At 31.9% G+C, this 13,876-nt stretch overlaps 1 long non-coding RNA gene across 20 annotated transcripts; it reads left to right on the top strand.

Moving 5' to 3' along the window:
* Positions 1 to 260: 260 nt before the first annotated feature.
* LOC111894241 (uncharacterized) lies at positions 261 to 5,250 on the top strand. Of its 20 annotated transcripts, none has more exons than XR_008225842.1 (11): positions 261 to 584; positions 848 to 910; positions 1,392 to 1,585; positions 1,660 to 1,747; positions 1,833 to 1,900; positions 2,005 to 2,471; positions 2,548 to 2,618; positions 3,140 to 3,411; positions 3,491 to 3,639; positions 3,786 to 3,829; positions 4,638 to 5,250. It is a non-coding gene; the product is annotated as an uncharacterized LOC111894241 (long non-coding RNA). The 20 variants fall into 20 exon arrangements; XR_008225839.1 differs by having other exon boundaries at positions 2,595 to 2,618; XR_008225838.1 differs by having other exon boundaries at positions 2,005 to 2,070; positions 2,142 to 2,232; positions 2,340 to 3,411.
* Positions 5,251 to 13,876: the final 8,626 nt, after the last annotated feature.

A 13,876-nucleotide genomic window follows, 5' to 3' on the forward strand; every position in this document is an offset into this window, starting at 1 on the left:
TTTTTTCACGTTATTTTATTACAATTCCCGATGGAAATTTAGGGTTTTACTTCCAAATTCTTTTGCTTTGGTTAATTAGCAATCATCAACCGTTTTGCCTTTGCTTAATTGATCTTCAACGTGTTCTATTATTCCTGATCCCACTGCCATTTGAACCAATAACAATTGGATTAGTGTGCGTATCCACCTTCGAGATATCACCGTCTCCACCGCTTCATTCCTTGGTCACCACCGATGCTTCGGACTGATCTATCGGGGGGGGGGGGGGGGGGGGGTTCCTCACCTTCTTCGTATCCATTGAAGAGGATTTCTGTATTTGAAAGTTGCCCAAATCAAATGTCGAGTCCGAAGAACCCTATCCTGACGGCTCCCACCATTTTTGACAGGATACTTTTGAGTTTCTTACATGTATCGTTTCTAATCCTAAACAGCGTCGGAGCATCTCAACAGAGGAACCTGTCGGAATTATAACCCTGACACTAATCTCAAGAGAGGAACCTATCGAAATTATAACCCTGAAACTAATCCAATCTCCATTTTTTTATGTTTATGTTCTGGTGGTTGACGAATCTTCGCCATTTAAGGTGCTATTTATGTTTCTGTTCTTGTATTCTGGTTTATTACATAACCTAGGGTTTATAATTTGTATTTTCCTCTGTTTCGCTTTGATATTGCACTAGATGCAAAATTGATATGTTTTTTGTTAGTATTTAATTTAAATCTTTATAGTGGCCAATCACAGTAGATCAGATTGTTAGCATCACACCTATACAAATTATGGTTGTTACTCGGTATATAAATATAATTTGATAATATTCTAAATTTTTCATCATGTCACTTCTTGCAGGAAGTTCTTCAACTAGATTTACCCATGACCATGTCTATGTATAACCTTTCACCAAATGCAGAGGTAAAGTTAAAATAATAACCACAACATAACTATTTATGAAAAAATTGCATTCAATTTAAAAAAAAATAGATTCTTTTCAATAAAACAGGGGAATGGTTGTTGTTCTAGGAGTGGAAGAGTTTACATGTGTAAAGCACAAGATGTTTCCTGATTCTCTCAAGTGTTCTTGCTAAAGGTTTGATAATTAGGCAAGATTCTTTATATAAAGCTAAAGCATTCGATGAAAAAGATCAATCAAGAGCCGATGCATCTGCTACATAGATCTCCTTACCCTTACCATGCTCTATCTTCACTGTTCAATATCACTGGTCCTCATATAATTACATGTTGTTCTACAAAATGTTTAGTTTGATTTTTCTTTGTTGTGAATTGGTTTCTTTATCTGTTGCGTTTTACTAAACTTTATTGGTAGCTTTAGACTGGTGCAATTTTTACTTCAGATCAACACATGTGGTTTAATCTGCTCTTTCGTTTGGTCTAGGCTTATAATGTTTTGACTATTAAAAAACACAATGGGTGGTTAGCGGCAAGGGAGGACATACTTATGAGGGAATGAGGATTAAAAGATCACGACTTAATGGGGAAAACATATCATTTCCCAAAATTTCTTGATTCCTTGTGTCTTGTGATGGGGAAGATAGTGTTAAATGGAGCTATATCAATTCATTAAAAGAGGTTTCAATTTAACTTTTTTAAATGATTATAAAATTAAAAAGCATAGATTTATCATTTATGATTTTATTTTTCAGGTTGCATATATAATTCATGGAAGCAGTAAAAATGTTATGAACATGTCACAACCTGATCAGGTTGAATCATGGCGCTCTGTTATGAATGGTATGCTGATAAATATTTTAAAATTTTCAACATTTTAAAAAGCAAAATGTTAAACTTTCTGATTTTACCCATGGTTTCTTTGCAGGTAAACTGGAGACATATTATATATTTATTATATTTTTTTTCTTTTTTTCAAACTTTTCAAATTTACCAGTAATTCATATTCTTAATATTCACGTAACATCAATGTTCATAAAATATTTATGTTTTGTTTTTTAATTTGGTTCATTTTCTGACATAATGCTGTTTTTTTTCAGGTATATACCAACAGGGGTCCCTTTTGATCTTCTTTGTGCTGAACTGAAAGACCTTGGAATTTCACAGTAACATCAATGTTCATAATGTTGTTTTTTTTAATTTGGTTAACTTTATACATTTTTTTATATAATCGCAGCATTTTCAGGTACATTTTAGAGGATACCCAGGAAACATATTGATTCCTTGTGATGGGGAAGATAGTGTTAAATGGAGCTCTGTTATGAATGGTATGCTGATAAATATTTTCAGATTTTGAATACTTTAATAAGCAAAAAGTGAAACTTTCCGATTTTACCCCTGGTTTCTTGCTGCAACTTTTGCTGTTGGGTTGAAGAAGCTTGGAACAATTCAAGTTCAAGAAATTCCCTTTTTTGACGCTGTGAAGATAACATGTGCTGATTCCAGTGTAATAGTTGAAGAAGCTGATAAACATTAGATGAATCTTCGTATTGTAGACAAAAACACTGTAAGTATGTTTTTATGTTACCAAAAAACTACATAAGGTACTTCTTTTTAATAATTCACCTTCACCTTTAAACCAGTAATCGAACTTTCATCTGATTTGATTTCATGTACCATGAATAAGAAGATGAAGGAGAATGATGGAAAGAAGGTAAATTGATGTTTCCATGCTTCTACCTAATTTTGGCCCTAATTGATTGAATTGCCCAATTTGCTTTGTTCTTTATATTCTTCATCTCTTTCTGTTACATGCTAGATAGAGTTTTTTTTCAATTTTTTTGTGGATTATAGTTGTAAATATTTTATGTTATTAGGTTTGCTTTTGACTATAATTGAATGTTTTAATTTCTTTTCTCACACTCAAAAAGTGTTTATGCATCTAGCTTGATAATATATGGTACACCTTGAGAAAAGATTGAATATCTAATTCTTCATCTTCTAGATATGAAATAATGAATCACAGAAACCAATTCCTCTTCTCACTATTGGCTATCATGTAATAAAATTACATATATACCCTTTTGTTCTAAGCATTACTTGCTTAACTAAATTCAGAGTGTGAAAAATGTGCATATACCTGTAGCTTGACAAAATACGGTACACCTTCATGTTTATACTTTTTTCTTATTTGACCAAATTTATCAAATGTTGTTTATCTTTTATAAATTGCAGGTCTGTGTCATTGAAATTGTCACCCATATAGCTTCTATTGTTCTACAACATCAAAGTTCCAAAAAAATGTGTTGTACTTTGCATAGCACGTAAAAAGATCACAAAATTTATAAAAAATCATGGCTTTATGAAATTATTTCACATTTGAACTTTACCTTTACTCGGTCACAAAAATTTGTGAAAGAGTGGCTAATATTAAAACTTGAGTTCAAGCCATGAAATGTCTAACCACTTTCTCAGAGGGTGTGGGCCCAACTTTTATCTTTGAAAGGGTAAGTAAGTTTATCAAGTTGTGTGTTTTTCCAATGCAATAATCTAACATTAAAACTGTTTAATTCGTTTGTTTTGTAGATGTTCTAGATAATGAAAGAGCACAAGAACTTTCCAGTTTCAAGATTTTGTTTTATCTTTTACTTCCATTACCATGTTCAACAATGTTAGGCTTAGTGAAGAGTTGCATTCGCACAAAATTCACAAGTGAATTTGGGTATCTAATTACAGTAAGTATTATTCCCCCCCCCCCCCCCCCCGATGTTTTAAGTTAAACTAATCACAACTTCAAGAATCTGATGTGGGAACTGGAGCTAGTTTTTTGCATATATTATTGATTGTCAAGATCTGAAAGCGTGCACTGCTCTTCATGTAGGTGCTAGCAAGGATCTTTTAGATCAAGTGGAGAGAAGTTTATAGGTTGGTATTTGACTTTTTAGTTTTTTTTCCAAAAATTAATTTGGTATGATGGAATGAAATTAAAAAGAATGGAATAAACAAATGTTAGTGGCCTTATGAAGTTGTAACAGTGGCATTTGAGGCAATACCCCAAACCTTGGCACAAAACTGTGGTGTCAGTGTCATTAGAGCAATGACTTCTCTTCAGGGAAAGGAAAGAAATATTTTCTAATTACATTTTGGTCCCCATTTATAGTTGTTTTTCAATTTTAGTCCCAATAAGTTTTCTCTTGCAATTTTGGTCATTATTTGAGGTTTTTGTAGTGTTTTTTTATCCATGTTCCAAGTAAAATGACTTTGTTCAACTTACTTTTACAAATTCGGTCCTTATTGAAGGGTTTCATAACATTTTTGGTACATGTTCCAAGTAAACTGACTTACTGTGGTCCATGAGTACGCCTAATTTTTGCCATTTTGGTCCCAAGTTTTTACTCATTTACTCACACTACTTGGAACTTAGAACAATAACGTTAAGAGAACCTCATATAAGGGCCAAAATTGAAAATAAAACTTTTTGGGACCGTTAAATTAAAAGATTTAATTGACTTTATTTGCTACTAGAAATATCATCATTAAACTTATCGGTGCATTACACAAATTTTTTGGTCCTGATATCAAAGCATTCTTGTCGAATGTCAAGCCTGCCTTCTTAGTGTGGTAGAGGCAGAGTGTGAAAAAAATCCTTTTGAGGTTTAGCTGTTTGACCATGTTTGTTTTTTCTGCTTTTTTATATACAAAATGTTAGGTATTTAATTATTATTTCCTTCAGGGGGCGGCTGCATGGGTTGCAACCATCGCTTCAGTGAAAGTGGCAACTTTTGTTGTCCTTACCATGTTTACAAACTATTGACTACAAAAACATTTCAATTGAGAGATAAAGCCATGTTAGCAAAGAAAGATTTGTCATCCTTCTTATGGGAAAGTATCGCTCAAAACCAATCTAAATCCTCCTCTTCATCATTTCCTAATAGGAATGGATAATTTTTGGGGTTTCTGATTGTGATGGAAGTATATGTAGGATTATGGCTGTTTATGATGGTGATGGATGTAAAGAATAGGGGATGAATGCTAAAGGGGTTCCAGTTGAGGATGAAGCAGGGAGATCTGAGAAGCAAACTACCAGATTCAATGGAAAACCACAATTGTTGAAAGGAAAGCGGAAAAGATGGAGTGAAGAAGAAGAAAAAAGATATGCTTAGGGTATGTTGTGAAATGAAAATTCAATGTAAAATCACAATTATCAAAATACTCATTGGAGGTGTACTAGTTTTTGAACTTCTTCAAACTTTGACAGTTTTTATTTCTTTTAGCCTACAGTTTTGTAACTATACTTGAGCACTAAATATTGCATCATAAGTTATATAAGTATTTCTACCACATTATGTATATAGAAAGACTTTAAAATGCTATATGTAGTGGATCCTCAAGTTACTATTAATTCTCTTCTCATAGTTGTTTATGGATGCTTTTATGGAAATTTATCCCATGATGGGTGAGTGTTGTTAGTTCACTTAAAAATGTTCATCATCAGAACAAGACATCATGGGTTTTACTTTTGACATATTTCTTGTATTTTATTACTGATCATTTTATGACTTATTTATTAAAAAATTAACATAAAACATACTTATTATGTGTTATTCTGAATATGATATGTTATTTAACGCAAAATAGCATCATATTTCTATTTTTCTCAAAACATAAACACATTTTTTAAACCAAGTCTAACCACAGACTTTTATTATAAACCAAAACAATAACAAACTTTTATTTTTAAGCAAAAATCGCAAAGTACTTTTATTAATTTTTTTTACTCAATTAGCTACTTATTTTTATTTTAACCTCCAAAAAACAACAATTTTATTTTTTTAGCTGAAAATAACAATTTAATTTTTTAGTTTTAACTCAAAACAGCAAAGTAATTTAAATTTTAACCCAAAAAGTCATGTACTTTTTTTAACTAAAAATAGCTATGTACTTTTCGTTTAGCACGAGAAAAGAAATTACCATGCCCTTTTTTGCATCAAGTAAAAAAATTAGACAAACGGCTACTTAGGGTATTGTAATTTGAAAAAACTATATAATTATAGCATTTGTATTTTAGTTATTTTTCTAAATAAGACATTATATTGTGAAAAATCTATATAATTATAACATTCTATTTTAAATAAGTTTCCGATTAAAATGTTTTTCAACAAAAAAATTCCCTCTTTTTTGCATCAAGTCTATTGAAAAAAAATTGTACAACTTTTTTTGATTCAGGTAAAAAGTATATCAAAAAACTATTTGGTTAAAAATTTTAATTGAGAGTATTTTAACAAAAAAAACGGTGGAAAATTGATGCAACAAAAAAAAAGCTTTGAAAATGTAAGTAGCAGTGGAGGATTTATGAATGAGTTTTTATACAACAAACTATGAGTTTTTTGTCATTCTTTTTCTTTTAGGCATGTACTAAAGAACAACCATGTCTTTATTTTTTGTTGTTTCTTTCTTGCTACTTGCAAGTATGGTGTTATTATTGGAAACAAAATATTATTATATGTCACAAATACTTTTGTTTGATTGATTTTGCGGTTTTGGTTCCAAATGATCTGAGTAAACTCTTATTTATCTTTTTCTTATTAAATGAAAGTACAATGCCATAAGTTTATTTATCGGCCTACACTAGGCTTGCGTAGATCCGTCTTCACTCATGGTCAGTTATATGTAGTTGTTTCATGTATCACAAGTAAAAAAAATGTTTCATGGTATTCATATGTGACGAGGAAGGTCGTTTAATTAATCAGGGTCGGCTCTACCCTTTACAAAATTAAGCAAGGGCTTAGGGCCCCTAACTCTAAAATGCCCCTAGTTTTAAAGCTTATTCTGTCAATTATATATGTATATTTATGTATTTCTTGCATTACAAAGACAAATTGGAGCTTGGTTTGATGGTAAAAACAATAGTTTATCAAAAATAAGGGTTTCAAGTTCAAATCCCATTACTTACTTGAAATACCCTAATTTTTTTGTTTGCTTAGAGCTCCCGAATTATTTAAGCCACCCATGCAATTAATAAAACAAAAAATATTGTATATAAAGAGATCCTTCAACGATTATAGATATTTATTGATTTCAGTGAATCTTCTACATATTTCAATAATACCAATAACCATAATTTTGTTTTTAATTATTATGCAATATCTACACATTTATATATTCTTTATGCGTTCCCCGCGTTTAACGCGGGTTATAATCTAGTACTATTTATAACTACATATCAATAATACATGGTTGGTTATAAAATAAATGAAATTGGTAACAATAAAATGTAAGAGTTCTTGCAAACAATTTAAATTTGTGTATGCATCAGCAATAAAAAGCATAAAAAAAAAAGCGGATGTTCATTTTGTTAGTGGTTTTAATGAAAAAGGGGAGGAAGAAGCGGCAGACAGGTGCAGGAAGGTGGTCAAAACCTCGATTGATTGATTAAAGCAAAGCAAAAAAAAAAAAAAAAAAAAAAAAAAAAAAAAAAAAAAAACGAGTTATGTAAAAGAAAGGAAGACTTACTAATTGATTGGAAAAGGATAATCATCTAACCATGGGTTTATAATCTTGATGATCGACTATAGAAGAAGAAGTGGTGGATCGGAAATGATGGTGACTTCGATTATGGCTAAGATTAGTTTTCATCGAGACCTTGATTGTTCATAATTTATCTGTGCTTCTTGCGAATTATCTGGAATACAAATAGTATCCTATTATATCTCTATCGAGAAATTAAATATTATCCTACATTTTGTTCCTACTTTTCTTCCTACATATTTAATATGATGCCGAGTGTATAAATTCAAAATCTCAATTAAATTTAAATAAAATTTAATGACACTTGTCACCATCTAAAATAGGTAGGAGGATGTTAGGAACAAAAAGTAGGAGACTATTTTATTTCTCATCTCTATTATACCATAATTAATTAAAAATAATAGTACTATAATACACTTATATTATTTATTAAATGATTTAATTTTCTAAAATCTAATTGGTGTCTACATCTACACAACAGATAGTGATCCATATATGAACCTATATATATATATATATATATATATATATATATATATATATATATATATATATATATATATATATATATATATATATATATATATATATATATATATGGGTTAATTGTTGTATATTTTACCATACTTTACTTTCAGTTTTAAATAAAACAATAATATTTTTATTTATGATTGTAATTGTTTCTTTTTTTCATTCTATTAAATTTTATATTTCATCATACAATATGATTATTTAACCATTAATCTTGCGTTAAAGAAAATTACGGATGCTTTAAAATCATTTTAAATCTAATTAAACATAACGATGCCTCATGAATAAAGTAGTCAATGTTGTTTAAAAATATCTATTTGTAAATTTATGATTGATAATTACAATTTTTACAGCCTCTATGTTTTTATTATTACATATTAAATTATTTACTTTTTCATAATTTCGATTGTATTTATTTCAAAACTTAATGTTAAAAAATGTTATAAGTTTACACGTTGATGTTTAATTTTTTTTAATCAACTTGTATAGTACATGCCTCTAACATCTAGTATTTTATAAATAAAAAAACACAAACATAAAATATTATGATTTATTTGAGAATAATTACACAACGTTATCTAGGAAAACTAAAGGAATGCGATATTAGATAGCAACCCCTAAATTGACTCCATAAATGACATAACATGCACAAATATTCGTATTTATGCAACCAATTAGCAACATCATGCGAAGTCATGCAAATTATGAAGATGTTGAAATGTAAGCCAAATAACACCAACCATTCACATATATGTGTATTTATGCAACCAATTAACAACATCAAGCGAAGTTATGCAAATTATGTTGATGTTGAAATGTAAGCGAAATAACACCAACCAGTGTAAGTTATGGATGAAAGTGGGTCTGAACCAAGCTCGTTGGACCCGATCCCAGAAAAACCAGAAACCAAAATTGAAGGATTTGAAGGCCCAAAAATCAGACTGGTATATAGGAACCGGTTCTGGGTACGTGGTCGGGTAAAATGAGTCTAAAACCAGAAAACATAAAAATATCAAAATAGATAGAGTGGAACCGGATAACGTGTGTCTAGAACAAGAAAAAACTTGAATTTTTGTAGTCGGTTGTTTGAAATGAATTAAAGTAATATATACTTATATAGTATATAATTAAGATTATTATTAAAAGTTGTGTGTATATAGAAAATTGTAACCCAAAGAAATGTGATTTGATTTTCAATAAAGATCGTAGATTGTAAGACTTTTGCATACATTACTGTTTAATTGGATCAAACTCATGATTTATTTTGTCTAACCCCTTTTTTCAGGGTTCTAACATCTTATATATAATTTGTTTGAATTTTTTGTTATGGTTTTAATTTGCTGATTATAAAATCTAACTATTTAGATTTTCTTATGGCATTTTGGCATTGGATCAAATTCATAAAAACAATATACCATACCAACTGAATTTGTAAAGTACTAAGGTACGTTTGATTGCCAAGAATGGAATGAAGTTCGAGGGGAATGATTCCAATTCTCTTGAATTCCTGCGTTTGGTTGGAGTTTTAAGGAAGGAAAATGATCCCTAAATGAAAAACTTTCCCTCAAATGGTTGACAAAACATTACTTCAACTAACTAACCGAATCAATTCCTTAACAATAAGTAAAATAACGAATTACCATTTTGACACTTCCATTTTTAACGAAAGCTATCTAAAAAAACCTAGTTTAACGTCGTTCTCTTCACAACAAACACCATCTCCATCGCCACAACTCCATACCTTCATCTTCTTCATTGTGCGAGGTGAGTTCTTCCTCTCGTTCTCTCTATCTCTCTCTCTCTCTCTCTCTTTCTCTCTCTCTCTCTCACACACACACACACATTGGTCGAACCCATCTTCTTCTTGTTGCTGTTATAATCGATTCCTGGTTGTTTCCTTGTTGTGAAAATCGAATATGTTAATCAAATCTAATAATTGATATGTGACTGTTTATTTTCTTTCTATAAATTAATAAGCTTTGACAACTGATTCATATTTATTTTTTTGTTGTGAAAACCGATTCATGTTTATTTTCTTGCTACGAAAACTGATTCCTGTTTATTTTCTTGTTGTGAAAATCGATTCTTGTTTATTTTCTTGCTATGAAAATTGATTCGTGTTCTTGTTATCTCTTTCTTTAACAACATCATCTTTGGATTTGTGTTGTTTAACAGCAACATCTCTGAATTTGTGTTGTTTAACAGCAACATATCGGAATTCCTTTACACGTACAAAACTTTTGGCAAATTGAAGAATACGATAGAGAGGTTTGGGTCAAATACATTTTGGAATGGTAGTATTATTAATTAGGATGTTAATTCATTTTTGGATTTTTATGTTTTTTGGAGTGTTTATTAGGATGTTACTTTGATATTTTGGATTTGTAAGTTTTAGGTATCTTTGATAAGGATGTATCAAAATATTATTATGTTTTTTGGAGTGTTTATTAGGATGTTACTTTGATATTTTGGATTTGTAAGTTTTAGGTATCTTTGATAAGGATGTATCAAAATATTATTATGCTTTTTGGTAATGTTATTATGATGAGAAGTGGAATGACTTTAAGTTATGATTTTTATTAACATGATTTTCATAATATGTTGACATGAATGTTCAATCAATAAATTAAAATTTTATTATTTTAATATTTATATAATATATGTTTACATGTAACTTAGAAAACAAAGTAAATTTAAGCAAAACAGAAGGGAAATTTTGTCATTTTATATAAATTCTAAATCCATTTCCTACGAACCAAAGAGAATGTTGAATTAATTCCAATTTTATTTCCTACCAACCAAACAGTACATGGAATTGGATTCGAACTACTGACAGATTCCTTTTGCATTTTCGTTTCAAATTCCTTTAACAACATTGTGCGAACCAAACAACACCTAAGGATTCAGTTATTATACTATTTTGTACATAATAAGGGATTTTATGTTTAATCATTTTAAGAAGGATATTGTAGTCTAAAGAGGATTAATAAATACAACTATAATTGGTTAGTAAGAGACAAACCACCAAATTTCAATTTTCTAGAGATGCTTAATAAATACAAATACAATTGGTTAGTACGTGATTACAAAGAGTAGAAGTGTGAATAGACTTTTTATATGCTAGATAGGTGATCACATAATGTAGGTTGATGTCGATCATAATAGCCAAGGAAGGAAAAAATCAACAATGAAGAGGAATGTCAAACACAAATTAAAGAGCACTAGTCGAACATTGTGAAAAATATCGAGACAAGGTTGTGCGTGCGTATCCGATTAATCTAATGGCAAGGTCGATGTAGCTTAAAAACTCTATACATTTCGGGTTTCCAGTCCAACTACCCGGTTCCGGTTCTTTTACGTGGTTTATCCAGACCTGTTGGACCCATATCTGAAATACTCAAAACGTAGTTAAGGCTATTCCAAAAGCCCAAAACCCAAACCAGGTTAGCATATTTCGGTTCTGGTTCCGATCGGGTTATAAATCTCATGACTAGTTTATAAAGCTAAAAAAAATAGACGCCTTAAAAATTATTTATTTATAGGGTTGTTACTGTTTTTAGGTTTATACATTTTCTATTTAATCCATCTCTCTCTCTATCTCTCTCTCTCTGTAACGCTCGATTCCCAAGGTATTTATTTTAAATTGTTGTTTGCTTAAATATTTCGTTTGGGCTTTGAAGTCTTTGGGCTTTAAATTCATTTTGGGCTTAGGGGGTGTCATACGTGAGGCGTACCACGTTACGTACGTTGAGAGTATGAACGTACGTGCTGCGTACGTAGGAGTACGCGCATCGTACATGTCCAGACCCAAAATCCTACATTTTAGGGTTTTAGCACTATTTAAAGAACATTATGCCTTAAGGACCTCTTTTATCATCCTCCCTCTTGTCCCTTATCAGCCTCCATGATACCCTAACCCCATTGTTGTGTGTTCTTAAGCTTGGAAGGTCCCTTTAGTGCATTTTTGGCGTTTTTGTTCCATTTCCAAGGAAGTGAAGGTTGGAGCAAGGTGGTGGTTCAAGGAGAAGCTTATAGATCCGAGTTGTTTGCTTCATTTCAAGCTTGTGCAAGGTATAAAGTCTTGAACATGATACTTCATAGCCAAGATCTCTTTTGATTGTGTTTCGGACCCTTTTGGTCCCATTAATGAGATCTTGTGAGCCCATGTCATTTTTGAAGCTTAGAGTTGCTACTCTTGGTATTATTTGGGTCCTAGAGTCATAAAGTTGCCATATTTGAGGTGTTTAAATCATCCATGCATGAGTATTGGTCATTTTTATGGAAGTTGATTGTCACATTTGGAGTTTGGGTTCATTGGGGGCATGCAAGCCACCAAGTTGTCGACTTTATGGTTTAAGACACTTCATATGACTCATATATGTGATTGGAACCCTAGGTCTTAAGGAATTAAGTGCTTTCTGGGAATGTGGCTTAATGAGTAAGTACGTTAGGCGTACAGGCTCGTACACACAACGTACACGCCATGAAACCTGTACACTTGACGTACAGTTGAGTACGCCCCACATACTCATTGGATTTGGGCTTTGTGTATTTAGGCCTCGGATTGGGCCACTTTCATGGAAGTTGATTGTCACATTTGGAGTTTAGGTTCATTGGGGGAATGCAAGCCACCAAGTTGTCGACTTTATGGTTTAAGACACTTCATATGACTCATATATGTGATTGGAACCCTAGGTCTTAAGGAATTAAGTGCTTTCTGGGAATGTGGCTTAATGAGTAAGTATGTTAGGTGTACAGGCTCGTACATACAACGTACACGCCATGCAGCCTGTACGCTTAGCGTACAGTTGAGTATGCCCCACATACTCATTCGATTTGGGCTTTGTGTCGTTGGGCCTCAGATTGGGCCACTTTCATGGACTTTGTGTCTTGGGCCTTAGTGGACCATCTGGTACCGAATCTTTGGGCTACGAAAACATTATTGGGCCTTAGGCTAAGGCCCATGCGAAGGGATTAGGCCCAATTGAAAATGGGGCCATATGTTGGACCTTGTTGGATTGTTTATCTCTTTTGGGTCATTGGATTGTGATTTAGGGTTTCATTCTTGGACCAAGTTATGTTAGGGATAAAATAGTCTTTTAACCCCAAGTAGGGATTTTTGGTTAATGATGTAGATCCCAATGTTAATTAGCTTTTATATGGTAATTGATAGCACGAGGAGCTGTAGGGCCAATAGTTAGGGATCATTCGTTTCTTTCAGCTTTTCGAGGTGAGTTTTCCTCACTGGGTTTAGTGGGTTTAAGGCACTAAGGACGACCATTGTTAATTATGTTGATATACTCATTGTCTGTGTGATAATTGTATGTGCTTGTATTTTATGCTCATTGGACGGCTCCCATATTGCGAGTGTGGGCAGGGCCTGTTATGCAAGTGTGGGTGGGGCCTGTATCTCTTTGGGCGGGGCCTGTTATGTGATATGTTAGTATGTGGTAGCTTGAGAGTTTAAGTCTCGTCCGGGACATAGATAGTATTAGGAGTAGTTTGGTAGGAATATATTAGATTTGTCGTTAAAAAAACACGTAATGTATTGTTAAATAACAATTTATACTAATATTAATTTTGAGTTCCATTGTCAACAGTAATCTCATTCTATTGGTCCAATTTTTTTTAATTTACTTAATTTCTTCGGTTTATTCCACCACCGCCAAACATTCTCACACTATCAGTATACATGGCTTCTATATTTAACCACCGCCTCACCTACCACTCCTGTTATGCCATTTTCCTGTTCTACTACCAACTTATCTCCATATTTTACATCTTCTCACTGCTCTACTCCACTTCTCCAGTTTACATCTTCTCCATTTTCTTTCGTCCGTGCTTTCTTGCTTGCTTTCTTCCATTTTTCTACGGTTTCTGTTTGTAGTGTTCATGTTATTTTCTTCTACCCAC

Source organism: Lactuca sativa, chromosome 8 (genome assembly GCF_002870075.4).
Source record: "Lactuca sativa cultivar Salinas chromosome 8, Lsat_Salinas_v11, whole genome shotgun sequence".
NCBI classification, from domain to species: Eukaryota; Viridiplantae; Streptophyta; class Magnoliopsida; order Asterales; family Asteraceae; genus Lactuca; species Lactuca sativa.